Here is a 15,414-nt window from a genome sequence, read left to right on the forward strand (position 1 = left end):
CACATAATAAGTGCTCATTAAATATGAGGTATTATCATTACCAGTAAGTTAGGTACCGGGCCTGTTTTAGGGGTGACAGAGATGAATGAGACACAGCTTATGGCTGCAAAGGACTCATATTCCAGAGGGAAGGGCTGATAAATTACCAGAAAAGTATAGTATAATGTGTTTGAGGCTGTGAGGGTAGAAACTGTGGTACCACTCAGGAGGGCTACCTAGCCCAGCCAGGGTCAAGGATAGGAAACCCCAGAAGACCTCCCCGGATATGTAATACCTGAGTGAATATGACTTCGGCAGGTTGAAAGTATGTGTATTAGTTATTGATTGCTGCGTAACAGGTTAACCCAAACTTAGAGACCTACAACCCACACATTCATTATGTCACAGTTTCTGTGGGTCAGGAGTCAGGGCACGGATCACCTGAGTCCTGTGCTCAGGGTGCCATCAGGGTGTTGGTTGGTTCTTAGGTTTCGTTTGAGGGCTCAGCCGGCAGGAGAATACCCTTCCAGTTTCAGTCATGTGGATGTTGGCAGGATTTGATTCCTCCTGGACTGTCTGACTCGGGGTCTCTCTTCCTCACTGGCTGTTGGTCACAGAGGCGTCCCTCTGTTCCTTCTTCACAACATGGAAGCTGGCTTCCACCAGAACATGAAAGCAAGAAAGGGTGAATGAGACTGTCTTTTTATAACCAAATCTCAGAAGTGACATCCCCTCATGTTTCCCAGGAGAAGCAACTTACTAGGTCCAGCCCACACTCAAAGGAAGAGTCACAAAGGGAAAAGATCCGAAGGCGGGTCTTAGAATCCGCTGACCACCGTGGGGAAGTTTCTGACGGGAACAGGAAACTTTGTGCAATGGTACAGAGCAGAGGAGCCTGGTGTGCTTGGGAGAAGGCAGGTGGCTTGTGGGGAACAGTCCATGGGAGAATGGTGGTGGCATCTCGGGTATGACCCGCATACTTCTCCACGTCCTTAGAGCTTCTTCTTATGGGTCCTATCCCTTTGATCCCAATTTTGTCTTAGCTGACCCATGGTTGAATACTCTCACTGTTCTCGCCAGCCCCCTCTGGAACCCTTGTCGGCGGCCACTGTGTGCGAGGCAGGTCCCTGCTGGACAGAGATTGAGAGGGAGTGGGGACAAAGGTGAATCAGATGAGGGCAGGGCAGACCCGTCACACCCCGTGGGTCAGTCAGAGATGTTAATAAGACAGTTAACATTTATAGAGCACTCGCCATGTGTCGGGCCCTATCTTGAGAATTTTATAAACTGTGTCTCATCTAATTCTCACCCAACCTCCTGGGTTGGCACTGTTACTCTCCCTACAGATGCTGAGAAGCTATTCTGAGAGGTGACTGCGTTAGTGACTGGCATAGCCAGAGCTCGAACCCAGCAGTCCAGCCCCAGAGCCCAAGCTCTCAGACGCTGGGCTTCCCAGCCACCTGTGCACCCTGTGGACACACGAGTATCTGCATCTCGATCACCACGTGAATATACTTCTCTTACCGGTCGTCATGTGAATATACACTCATCGAACAGCATGTAGAAATAACAGACGAAGGTCAAATAATAACCAACTGCCTGCAATCCAAAATGGAGAGACAATGTGACCCTGCTTTAAATTATTTTTCATGTCTCATTTCTCCAGCTAAGTCGTGATGTGGGATCCATTGTCTCCTGCGTGATTGTAGGTCTCCAGAGAGGTGATGGAGTATGGGTCAGTGGCACAGAGCTTGCCGAAATTCTAGCTCTGTTCCTTATCAGCTCTATGATTCTGGGTAAGTCAAACTCTTTCTAGCAACACTGCCATTGTGCCAACTGTGTCCCCCCAGATCCCTTTCCTGTTTTTTCGTACACACTGGCCGGTAGCCAACATGTATGCCCTCTGGCTGTAGAAGTTGCCCGAGCCTGCGTGCATGGAGAACTGGAGCTGAATGTGACCACTGGCCACGGGGAGTATATCTTCTGTAGCTGGTCCCCCAATTAGGACAACACTGAGGTGTGACGACGCTGTTGGAGAGATTCCCTGGGGTCTGAGCCAGACTCAGCCTGCAGGGGTCTTCTGCTTCAGTGTGCACCCGTGCTGACCTCGGTGTTTCTCGTTGCTATTTCTTACTACCTGGGGATGCTTTCTTCCTGGGAACTCTTTCAACCAGACAAACCGAAACCGATAGACATGCTACAAAGTGCCTGGCCAATACTCTTCAAAAATGTCAAGGTTGAGAAAGACCAAGAAAGATTTAGATGACATTTCCACTTAGAGCAGGCTAAAGAGTTGCGATGATTAAATGCAACACATAATCCTGGATGGGATCTTGAACCAGGAAGAATAAATAGCTCATAAAAGACAGTATTGGGATGATCGACAAAATCTTAATATGGGCTGCACGAGTAGTAGCATTGAAACAATGCTAAATTTTGTGTTTTTGATCACTGCACCATGATTATATAAAAGAATGTTCTAGTGCTTAGGACGTACACAGCGACATATATAGCGATAAAGGTACACGATGTCTCTAATATTGGCAAGTCTGGATAGAGGGCATATGGGAGCTTCTTACACAATTATTGAAACTTTTCTTTAAGTTTAAAATTGTCAGGATGAGAGGATCCTTTGCCTCAGGTCCACTTCTAGGGAATGGAACCTTGGACTCTCTCTGGGCCTCATTTTCCTCAACTGTTAAATAGAATGGGGAGGGGGGTGCGTGCCTGATCAGGCTTAGCCAGGGTTGAAGTTGGGTATCTGAGCCAAGCCTTGTACGGTGAACAGAGACTCTGTCCCCCCTGCCCATTCATCAGCCACACGTTCTTGAACCCAGGGGTTGGGAGGCCTGCAGAAAGTTCCCAACACATGCTGTAGGGCCCCGAAGCAACACATTGTTCCGCGTTATCTGGGTCCACACTCTCTCACTCGGCTTGGCCTGTGTCTCTGCAGAACCCTTCTCGGTCCACAGCTGTGGTCAGTGATTTTCGTAGATTAAAAGGAACTCCAGGGGGGAGAAGATTTTTCCTGGGGAGATCAAAGACTCAGCCTAAAACATAAAAGAAACCATATAAAACTATATATATGAAGAACAAAACAAAACAACAAAATAAAACTCAACCCAGGAGCGTGATCCATATGTCAGAGTTGATAAGGCCGAACTTCCGTGATCTGCTCTATAGAGTTGCCAACCAAGGCGGGAATGTTGCCTTCTCCAGAAAAGGCAGCCGCATAAAAGGGAGATTTTTATGGACTTTGGCATAGGATGAGGCAGGAATCGTGTGTCCAGGGCTTTGGGAAGAATCTTTAGGACTGATGTGGTTTCTTTTACCCCTACTTTTAATCAGTTACTGTATCAGCCAGGATTCAACCAACGAAACAGAACTGAGAGCAGATAGGTATTAAGATTTGTTATCAGGAACTGGCTGATGTGATGGTTGGGGCTGGCCTGGCAGGTTCGAAATCCGTAGGGCAGTTCTGGAACTTGGACATGGGCTAGATCTTCTGTCCACAGGCAGAATTTCTTCTTCAGAGAAATCTGAGCTCTGCTCTTAAGGCCTTTCACCTTGAATGAGGCCCACCCAAATTATACAGGAGCACCTCCCACACTTAAAGTCAACCGTTTAGACTTTAATCACATCAGCAAAATACCTTCACAGCAACTTCTAGATTAATTTTTTTTAACGTTTATTTATTTTGAGACAGAGAGAGACAGAGCATGAACAGGGGAGGGGCAGAGAGAGAGGGAGACACAGAATCGGAAGCAGGCTCCAGGCTCCGAGCCATCAGCCCAGAGCCCGACGCGGGGCTCAAACTCACGGACCGCGAGATCGTGACCTGAGTCGAAGTCGGACGCTTAACCGACTGAACCACCCCAGCGCCCCACAACTTCTAGATTAGTGTGTGATTAAATAACTGGGGATGGTAGACTAGCCAAGTCGACACATAAAACTGACCACCTGATATCTTCAGAATCCCTCGTCTTCTCTTCATCTTCGTTTATAAACTTCAAGGTCAATGGCTCATCTCTGATGGCCCTGCATCCAGGCCTGTCTGTGGTCTCTGATCTAATCCAGCATGGCATAGTCCAGGTCAGAGATGACTTCATTTTTACCATTGACTTTGGGATAAATGTCAACGTACTAAACTGGACAGTTCCTACCCTTCATTTTGCATTAAAGCCTCAAGCCACACCGGCTTGCTCGTCTCCTTCACACTTTTCCATCCGTACATGATAATGGCCGACGTTTCTTGGACACTCGTTCCCAGACTCTGTGTCAGGTGCTTAGCCTTAGATGGTCTAATTTAATGATCAGAATAATGGTGTTTTGCAGATGGCAAAAGTGAGGAATGGAGAGATTAGAGCAATCCGGCCCCATCACCAAGGTAGAGTTGGCCTGATCTATAATCCCACAAAGCCTGACTGTATAATCACGAGTGTCAGCATTACCTGATGTGGCATGTCTCAAGGTTCGCTTCTCATTTATTTCATGATCTGCTTGTTTCATTGAAGCCTATCCCAAATGTCACATCCTCTCTGGAGCCTTTAGATTCCGTGGATAGAATTTGCAGCCCTCCTTTGTGCCTCCCCAGTTCCTGGCACTGTATTTTTCATGTCCTTTCCTAGGATGGTCTGCTAACCGTGGCTGTACTCTCCTCCCATCCGGCATCAGCCCCTTAAGGAGAGGGAGTGTGTTGCCCTCATCTGCTTCTGAAGGCCCAGCACAGGGTCTGACCCATTAATGGACACCCATAATTATTGTCAAAGGATTTACTTATCTGGGGACTTATTGTCTCTCTCAAGGCCCATCTAACAGGGAGCAGGGATGGCAGTCCTCAATTACTCTGCTCTTCTGTCTATACCAGTGCATTCCTGCAATCAAATTACATGTTGAATTCTGATCTTCTCAATGAACTCTGCAGCAGAACGATGATGGCCAGTAGTCCGCTGTAGGCTGGCGTCTGATTAACAAAGGCGTGGCGCTAGGGTGCTTTTCTTACTTGAAGGAGCTACGTAACTTCGTCCACTGCTCGACTGCCTAACGGGCAATCTAGCCTCAGAATGACTGGGGCCTGAGTTACCTGGATAGGATGCTCTTGGACTTCACCCTAAGTGAGGAATGACCCCTGGTTTGCTGGGGCACCCAATAATGTGTCCCCTTAGTGGGAACGGGGTCCTCTCCAACCCAGACAGAACGTGATCACGGAGACGAACAGGGAAGCCCGAGCAGACGTGTGAGGCCAGAATGGCTGGCACCTAGTATCCCGTTAGGCTCCCACCCATGAGGACTGCTAGTTATTTATTATAGGAAGATTTTACCGGTGGTCATGCCAGGCTCTGAGGAGGGAGAGACAAACCTAAACACTCGCTGTCCCCTTTATTGTGTCTGGTGGCTTCAGAGTTGGTAGCTAGCTTCATCGTCATTGTAATCGTGGCTGGTGTGCCCTGGGCTTGCGTGATTTCCCTGTCTTTCTCCACCTGCCTCAGTGCACTCCTCCTGGGAGCTGCACCCCGTGGCTTCTCTGGACTGGGCACTTTCCAAGGGTGGGGACTGTCTCAGTCATGCATTCATCCTGCCATCCAGCACAGGGCTTGGCACATCCCTCGTACCCAATAAACATGTGCCGAATGAAAATGAGGCACAGATCACAGACAAGACACGGTGGCTTCATCTTTATAGACCAGATGATTGGCTAAGAGGTGCTATAATTTCACTTACGTGCAGATACAGCTAAATGTCTTCAAGGCAATGAAGAAAGCTGACACGATCTAGGCAATTGTATTTGTGTTGGCAATTATGATAATGAGAATGCTCCTTCGCCTCCAAATACTCTGGCTGGGATATCTGAGATGGCTACTTGCCAGTTACCCTTTTTGCTCTGCAGTTTGGATGTGGCCTTGGTCCTCCACAGCTCCGGTGCAGGAGTGAGCTTGAGTTAGTCAGATTGACTACTCTGACCATGAGTCAGGTGGACTGGATGGTGGATCCAGAGGGCTGTGAGCAGAACAGCAAACTTAGGGCTGAAGAAACCGAGTCTCATCATGATTAAGGCATCAACGATCTATGAGGTTTTGGGTAAATCAGGAGCCTCAGTTTCCACGTCTGTAAAATTAGGATAATCATATTTACCACACAGCATTGTTCAGAGTATTAGGAAACTGTAGGAAAGATCCTGAGATAAGAAGTTCAGGCTGATGGAGGAGACAGGTGAGTAATCAGAATGATCTATAATGCTCGCATCCCGGAGGAGGTCCGTCCAAGGCGCGCTGTGGGAGGATTAATTACTTAACTCTACCCTGGGCCTTGGACCAGGTCGGGCAGGGGGGTTACCACGGTTTAGGCTTATGCTGTCAGCTTCCCACAGCCCTTGGCCTGAGTGGGTCCTGGCTTGAGTTCTACAGCCCCAACGGAATATGATAATGAAATGTTGCTTTAGATGGAAGGTCCCGCACGTGTGCGAATTTTGCTCCTCACGCGTGATAGTCATAGGACATAGAAGATAGCTTTCAGAAGGCGGCATCTAAGTGACCACAGATGGCTTTGGACACTCGGTGGAAACTTGGACTTTGTTTGTAATGATCAAAAACCTGCCCCTCTGGTAAACCATGTGAAACGGGGGCACAATTTAGTGACTTGGTTCAATACGGAGGGTTCAAACGGCAAAAGGGGGTCAAGGCAGAGGCCAGGACGAGAGGTATCTGGTTTGTTCTGTGGGGTCCCTCCACCTGCCCCAGCGGGAATGCAGATGGCTTCAGTGGGGAACACTTGCATCACTGTGCCCGGGAGAGCCGTCAGGCTGAAGGCTGGTCGGTAGGGAAGGAGGGACGTGGGTGGGCACCAAGAGCCATGGCGAGGTGTCACGTGACCTAAGCCAACTCCCCTGGCCTCTCTCTGTGCCTCAGTTTCCTCACTGAAGGTCATGGTGCTGAGCTGTGTGCAGTGAAAGAAAAAAAAAGATGGCTGTAAAGTTCTTTGATTACACAAATCACTAAATAATAGCATTTAATTATTTATAACGTGTTTGGAGATCTTGGGATGAAAGCGGTGGAGGGTGCAGCGTGTTATTAACCGGTTGTCAGCAACCTTTGTGCAGGTAATAGACTTAATTACTGCATTAATTGGACACAGTGGTGGAGAGGAGCGAAGGCCCTCCCACCCTGCTTCCTCCCCACCCTCTTTCCAGCACTCCCGGGCCACTCCAGGGGGGAAAGGGGGCCCACTGGTTCGGAGCCCTTTTTCTTATCTGTGGGCCTTCCTTCCAGCGCCCGGGACCCAGGATCCACTCTGCTTATCACCTGGGAATGCATCGTGGGTGGGGGGTTTCTGGGTTTCTTGGGGTTGACAAGGCTGGTCTCTGCCAGCCCTGTGTATCAATCACCAGCTCTAATTAGACTGTAAACGTCCCCCCCCCCCCTTTTTTTCTCCGCTAAGCTTGTTGCAGGTCACGTGGCCGATCTGTAAATCTCAGCCCCTGGAGCAGTTTAATGGCCACGGTGACCACAGGTAGTAACTCAGGCTCCCCTATAAATGGAAAATAAAAACAACAACCCATTACGGATGATGGTAGGTCTGCAACTCGCACGCGGCACCTCGTAAACTTGAGCGATTGCTTCTGTGCTTGGCTGAGAACAGGGTGGGGAGGGGGCTCCAGGTGGCGGGAGGACAGATTTGTGACCTGCCGTCTCCAGGTCGCCTCTCCCTCCCTGTCCTGGCCCAGCCCGGCCACAGGTGCTGAACAACTTCACCCTGCCCTTCCCAGCAGGCAGGACCCGGTCCTTGTCAGGCTCCAGCTCTGCCTATGGGTTGGCCTTGGCCAGTGAGTCTTGCTGCCCTCCTTCTGAGGCTGGTGTGTGTCCTTGGGCTGGCTGGGCTCCCTGCAGTCCCGTTGTCCGTCTCATTGGTGCCACCAGTGTTAGAGTGCCAGCGTGACAGAGGAAAAATGTGTGTCGTGACTGTGGAGATGTTTGCTCATTTTGGTCCCTGCTGTAGCCCAAGCATCTAGACGTGTGCCTGGTATACAGTAGGTGCTCAGTAAAGAGTTTTTTGGATGAAACAGTGAATGAATAAGTAGAGTCTCTGGGTTCAGGAACATAGGTCTGAATCCCAGGTCTGCTGCCTACCAGCTATGGTAAAGTGGGAAAGTTACTCAACGTCTCTGGATCTCACTTTCCTCCTCTGTGAAATGAAGACGAAGTGTTTGTGTACCTGGGTCGTTGTGAGGGTGAAAACAGGTGACATTTCTAAACCTGCTTAGAAGCACGCGTTACTTTGACAAACGAAGAAATGGAAACTTTGGTAGATTAAGAGGTTTGGAACATGCAGGAGGGAGAACCCAGGTATCCAAAGTCATTCAGATTTGGTTCTCGTTACTGTTCTAAGTGGTGTCACAGACATCAGAGGGAACCTGGTGGTTCCTTTGTCCACCCCTGGGGGATCTGAGAGTCCTCAGAACCTCTTCTGATCTCATGTCCATTTCAGTAAGTGGTTGATTGGGGTCCATGGCCTGTTGGGCTGGACCTGGAGATCAGAGTGAATAAAACCCAGTCCCTGTCCTCAAGGAGCTCATAGCCCGGCAGGGGACACAGAGGCAGTGGAAATGACAATGGAATGTGGGCAGGCCATGTTCGTGTCGGATACAGAGCTTTGTAGGAATCCCTAGATGGGAGGCTCTAACTCTGTCCTTGGGTCTCTGGGAAATCCTCACAGAGGACAGGATACAAGATGAGTGCTGAACAATGAAAAAAAAAAAGGTTTCTCTGGTGAAGAAGAGGGTTGGGTGGAGGGTTAGAGACAGATACAAAATAAGGCATGATTTGAAAGCGTGAATATGTGTGGAGTTCTCACAGACTTCTGACTGGTTCGGTATGGAAGGATCAGAGGTAACTGAAAGAGTAGGAGATTAGGTTGGGCCAGGTAATGAGGGTTTTACAGGCTATTCACAAGATGTACTTTTTCTTAAGGGCACTGGGGAGCCACAGAGGACAGTAAGCAGGAGAGTGATGTGACCATTTTTATACTGATAAAATTACTGTTGACCGCCTGGTGAATGAAGCAAAGGACTTCAGAACTGGGCACAGTGCACCCAAATTCAGATGCAAATAAAGTTAGCTGTGTGTTTGTGGCATGCCTTGTCTACATATGCCGTCCTGTTAGCCCTCCGATGCACCTCCAAGCTAAAGGTGGCCAAGGAATGACAGCGGCCACCAGAAACTGGAAGAGGCAAGGAAGGACCCCTCTCTCGAGCTGTAAAAGGGGAAATGGCCCTCCCAACATCTTGATTTTGGGCTCCTGGCCTCCAGAACTGCAAGAGAATAAATTTCTGTTGTTTTAAGTCTCCCAGTTTATTCATTATGACAAATAACCTGTAGGAAACTAATACACCTTCCACAGCCTGTGAAGAAGACACAATTTTTAAGAAAACAGATTCGGGTAGGGACTGAGGGAAGTGCTACAGTTATCACCTAGTAGGTACTGGATCTGGTGTTCAAAATCAGATTTATCTCATCCAAACGTATTTTGTCCCCATTCTACCGGTGAGAACTTTTGTGAGCAGCCCTCTGGGGAAACAGGTTAGCTATGTGTGGATGCTCCACCTCTAGAAGGTAAATAAGGATGCAAATTGTGTTTGGGAAGCCCCAGAGAACATTCTGGAAACTCATTTGAAGCCAATAGGGGCCATTTGAACAGCTTGAGGGACAATAGCAATAGGGTCACTGCTACTTCATTTTTTCCCATCAATCACTTGGGTCTCCCTTTACATTTTTAGCATGAATCCCCCCATTTGCAAGGGTCAACTGGGGTCTTGTTCAGTCAGGAGGGGGGCCCGCTCTGTTTCCTGATGTCAGGTGAGAGGAACTAGAAGCTCTGCCCGGCTCTGTGGAATTTCATTTTGGTCCTGTCCACATGGTGTCGCTGTTGAACACCAGTCCTGCACAGCCTAAAGAGCCCTGGAACACTCAAGTGGGCCTGTCTTTGCTGGCTGTATCCCTGTGCAGCTCCCGGGGGTGGGCTTCAGGGGTGAGGACCGCCAGAATGGGCCCAGGAAGCCCCCAAATGGGCTTTCTTTAGAGCAAGACTAGCAGTTGGATTCCTAAGCCTTTTGGAGGTTAAGGTAGATCATCTCTAAAACTGCTACTGAAACCGTCTTCCTGATTTGAGTTTAAAGGAGCTCCCTCCCAGGCAGGTGATGATGAGGTGTTTAACCAGAAGTGGGGAGATTAGGCTGGGGTCCCAGTGCTCCCACAGGGAGGCCCTTTTTCACCCCTAAGTTTAAGTGAGGGCCCCTCCACGCATGCTGCTCTAATTTATGGCACCTATCACATTTGCAACCTCGTGGGCATTGGATATTTGCATTTGTGTGGTATTTGCATAATGATTTGTCCCCTTCCCCAAACTGGAACCCCATGAGGGTAGGTGCTAGGAATGGTCCCCACTTCTATATTCCTGAGGCCTAGCACAGAGTCTGGCTCTTTAGGAGACTTTGCAACGATGAATACACTCTCTGAGGCACCAGTTCCCACCTCAGCTCAAGAGCAAACCGTCTTGGCTGTGTGATCTGGGGCTGCTTGTCCAAGCTCCCTAAGCTTCTGCTTCCTCCTCTGAAAAGAGGAAAGAAAAATATACCCACTTCCAAAGGATGTTGAGAGGAGTGAATAACATAAAGCATGGAAAATACAGTACATTGCCTGGCACAGAGTAAATACTCACTATACACTAATTTAAAAAGTTTTTCCTTCCTCTCTTCCTCCCTCCCTCCCTTCCTTCCTCCCTCCCCTCCCTCGCTTCCCTCCTTCCATCCTCTTACTGCTCACCTCCCTTCTTTGTCAGAATTTTGTGTGTGTACATGTGTATGTGTTTGTGTGTATATGTTTGTTGTGTGTGCATGCATGTATTTGTGCATGTATGTGTGCATGTGTGTTTTATGTGTGTGCTTGGGTGTGTGTATGTGTGTGTATATATGTATATGTATACATTTGTGTGTGTGTGTGTGTGTGTGTGTGTGTGTGTTCTCCAGCACTGGGACTCACCCTTGGGGTGGGACTGTGAGTACATCTCAGGTAGAAGAGTCCCTGCTATGGTGCAGGGGCTCCAACGCCTGGGAGACCTGGCTCTGAGAGGGCATGTAAGGACAGCGTAGCCCTGAGAGCCGTCCTCACCCGCCCTGATGGTGACTCCACCCCCACAAGCCACCGGCAGGGGAAGAGACCGTGTTTGTAGTGAGGGCCAAGTACCCACGCACCGGAGTCCGCCTTTCACCGACGTCATCCTGGGTCTTCTGGAACTCCTGGCCTCTAGGCTCGGCGGTAGAGGGCTGTGGAAGGTTAGAGAACAAGGTGAGTTGAGGCTTTCTTTTCTCTCTTCTCCCGTGGGAGTTGCTGAGGGGCAGTTACCAGGGAGACTTGGGAATGCTACCCATCAGTGACCTCGGCAAGTTGTAAAGCTCTCGGTGCCTCGGGTTTTCTCTTCTTTTCTGTATACTGGGAATCTGGGAATTAAGAACACAACAAATTTGGGATGCTAGGGTGGTTGGGCCGGTTAAGCCTCCGACTCTTGATTTCAGCTCAAGTCATGATCTCAGGGTCATGAGATCAAGTCCCGCTTTGGGCTCCACGCTGAGCATGGAGTCTGCTTGGGATTCTCTCACCCCCGCCCCCCTTAAAAAAATAAATTAATTAAGCAAAGATGACAAAGTCTTAAACGCAAGCATATACAGAGGCCAGGTAGCTAAATGAGTGAAGCAGGAAACAATGGAAACAATGCTGTGGGGAAAATATCTTGACCCAAAGGGGCAGATGTTTTTCAACTTTAGCCAACTGTTGCCACATGAGATGTTTATTCATTCAGAACTTCTAGTTTTCCATTATTCATGAGAAGGCAGAAAACTGGATTTTTACATGAAAATTTTCTGAAACATTCTATGTGGCACAACTAAAACATCTTTGTGGTTCAGATATGGCAGTCAGGTCAATACCTTGTGACGGGCATATACTAAACAGTTTGCAATATATATATTTTCCAACTGGGTGTTGATTCCCCTGGGATGGAAGAGGGAGAGAACTGTGGAGAGGGAAAGAAGAAACAGAAGGGAGATGTAGGGGGTGGGGGTGGAAAGTAGCCAGGAATGCTCAGGACAGCAGAGATCCAGTTGTGAACCTGTGTTTGGCCTCTAGCTGGTCCCCGTGTGGAGCTCCCAGGACACTCTCAGACCGCCCCACCGCCCCCCACACCAACTGTCTCCATCGATGCAGGTGAAACCAGTGTGGGGTGGTCAAGACGGGCTGCCGGTGTGTCTGAATCCTCACATTCCCTTCTGGGATCACAGGGTAGGATGGGCTCCTGTTCTTCCCCCATCTGTCATCACAAAGTTGCCGGAACCGCGTGTCCAGAATGAACAGGGTTTAGCTCAAGGGTGGAGGGACTCCTGAGCTGCTCAATCTGGCGTCTGACATCACTGGGCTAAGCTGGACGACACTACATTCTCTGGGTTTACGGATGCCATCCGGTACCTTCTGGGGCGGGGGCCAGGGTGGAGAGGTAGGGGTGCGTGTTAGCGAGCTCAGCTGCCCGCCTACCCGGATGCTCTCTTTCGGCTGCATCCCAGTCAGTGTCCGGGGAGGTGTAACTGCCCTGGGCAAGTGACTTCAACTTCCTGAGTCTCAGTTTCTTCATCTGTAAAATGGGGGATAATAACACCTGGCTGTCACGTCTGTCAGAGTGCCCGGCGTTCTCCTCTCCCCCTTTCTCCCCGTCTTGCGTCTGCCAACGTGACGCAGAGCCCATCGCCATGCTTGAGTCTCCTCCAAGGGAGGCGACTTCCAAGCTTCCAGAGCGGTTCACCTGAGCCTGGCCCTGCTCCTTCTTCCAGCATCCACCTGGGGGCCTGAGGAGAAAAGGCCCAAGAGGGTCTCTGTTTATTCATGCAGGTGACCTGTTGACGCAGGTCAGTGGAGGCTTCAACACGCCCGCTCCGGAAGAGAAGAGGCTTCTTCAGATTCAGAACTGGCAGAGAGACAGGTGGAGGGGGGTGGGGGGGTGGAGGTTAATGTGGAAACGGGCAACAACCGCAGACAAGAGAAGCTTCCGTGACAATGGCTGGAATGTGAGCGAATTAGATCGAAGACACCTTGTGAGCACTGAATAGGATTCCGGGCAACAAGAGAAGCGTGGTCCTTGACCCACACCCAGAATTCACAGGCCATGAGGACAGACAGACATTGAGCAGAGATGGTGGACCTGGAGGCGTCGACGAAGGGAGGGCCAGGGCGCTGTGGGGATGAACACAAGGGAATGCAGCGTGGTTCGGTGCAGTCTCTCAAATGAAGCACGCTGGGGTTTTAAACAGCAATAATAATTAATGCCTAACAATTACTGACGCCTTCCTATCTGCCTGGTGTCTCGCATGCACCATCTCATGAAATTCCCTGTGCAAGCCACTGAAATCCAAATTCGAAAGAAGCTGTGGCTTTGGGAGGCGAAGTGATGCCCATGGGGCACCTGGCCACCCAGTGGTGAGGACAGATTTGGACTGCAGACCTCATGGTTGGACAGCGCACAGACACAGGGGACTCTGGGCCCCATCTGGTCCCGCCTGAAAGTTTGGCAACCTGAGTGACATCAAGGGGCAACCTCAAGCTTCCCTTCTGTTCTCTTCCTCAAGGGCATGAGCAGGTTCTCAGGAGGTAGGAGGAGAGACCCTGGAAAAGTGGACACAGTTGGTACAGGCAGGACACAGGCAGGAAATAAGGGAGCGTTGTTGCCATCTTTTTATTTATTTATTTTTTTAATGTTTATTTATTTCTGAAAGAGAGAGAGAGATAGCATGAGCGGGGGAAGGGCAGAGAGAGAGGGAGACACAAAATCTGAAGCAGGATCCAGGCCCTGAGCAGTCAGCACAGAGCCCCACGTGGGGCTCGAACTCACGAACTGTGAGATCATGACCTGAGCCGAAGTCAGACATTTGACCGACTGAGCCACCCAGGAGCCCCTCCATCTTTTTGTGGGTGGTGACCCTGTTGTTGCTTTCCTCCAGGGATTCACAACCTCTGGACTCATTCAAACTTCCCGGGAAGGTATTTCTCTAGGAGGGTATTACTCTCTATGAAGTTGGGTCTCCCATGGGTGTTCCCAACTTTCCTTTTTTCTTCGGCATCCATTATGGTGGAGGGGGTGCCTGGGGCCTGTCCTCTGAAGAGCAAAGGACTCAAGAAGTTGCCTGATTTCCAGCTGTCTGTACTGCTGCCTTGGGGTTCATAGAATAGCCCAGAGAGAAGCCCTTGAACTCAGCCAATGAGGAGGGAGCATAGGTTTGAAGCCCTTCCAACACTCAGACAATGTCAGAGGCCCGTGAGGGAGAAGGAACAGAGCCATGGTCAATTCTCTTCCCAGACTCAGGTGATAGCATGAAGCCTGACCTGTAGAAGGGTGCTTGGGGTTGGAAATTATTTTCTTTCCAGACTCTTTTTTTTTTAATTAATTAATTTAAATCCAAGTTCGTTAACATAGAGCGTAATAATGGTTTCAGGAGTAGAATTTGGTGATTCACCACTTACATATAACACTCAGTACTCATCCCAACAAGTGCCCTCCTTAAAGTCCATCACCCATTTAGCCCATCCTCCCACCCGCCTCCCTTCCAGTCACTCTCAGTTTGTTTTCTGCATTTGTGAGTCTCTTATGGTTTGCCTCCCTCTCTGATTTTTCACTTCCTTCCAGACTCTTCAGAGATGCTTGCACACACGACTGTGGCAAAGGTGCCTTGCTGGGATCTGTTCTACCAGGCAGAGTGGGAGCTGCGCAAATTTTTACTGGGCCAGGTTGAATCCGATGGGAAGGAGAGGCACAAAGCACATTTTTAGAACCGATTGGACAACTCGTCTTTGTAGTCCTTAATGTTCAGACACTTTCGTTTTTGTTTTTTTTCTTAACTTCTGTTTTCTCTCTTCAGCCGGAAAGTGGTCAGAACCAAAACTGAAAGCGGTGGCACCTAGGAGGGAGGCTGACCTCTCTTTAGTGGAGCCTCTCATCTCAGACTGGCCAAGGTGAGGCTTGGGTGGTGGGCCAGTTTGGTGAAGACTTCGTAAGAGCCCGGTAGGCAGTCAAATGGCTCCAACAAGAATGGATGGCCATGTTTTCTATGTCAGGACTTGTTCTGGGAACTGAAGATTCAGAAATGGGGATGATATGGCCATCCCTGATCTCTTAGGACCTCAAGAACTGATGCCAGAGAGGACACATAGTCAAATAACGTATCTCAATGTGAAGACTTAAAACAGGGCTTATATAATCAAGGGCTGTGGTTTTACATAGAGAGGAATGACTAATTCTGCTGGGTCAGGGAAGGTGGTTGGGGCAAGCTTCAAGAGCTTTGATTTAAATTCTCTAGAACTTGCAACCTGAAGAAATCTTGACATCCCACATGGCTCAGTCCAATTT

At 49.4% G+C, this 15,414-nt stretch overlaps 1 long non-coding RNA gene across 1 annotated transcript in view; it reads left to right on the top strand.

The window, feature by feature from the left end:
* The window catches only part of LOC113602541 (uncharacterized), a 32,501-nt gene extending 19,569 nt beyond the window's left edge, over positions 1-12,932 (top strand). Inside the window, exon 3 of the long non-coding RNA XR_003424016.2 lies at positions 1,326-12,932. This is a non-coding gene — a long non-coding RNA (uncharacterized LOC113602541). The remainder of the gene's footprint in view (positions 1-1,325) is intronic.
* Positions 12,933-15,414: the final 2,482 nt, after the last annotated feature.

This window comes from Acinonyx jubatus, chromosome A3, assembly GCF_027475565.1.
Source record: "Acinonyx jubatus isolate Ajub_Pintada_27869175 chromosome A3, VMU_Ajub_asm_v1.0, whole genome shotgun sequence".
Classification (NCBI taxonomy): domain Eukaryota; kingdom Metazoa; phylum Chordata; class Mammalia; order Carnivora; family Felidae; genus Acinonyx; species Acinonyx jubatus.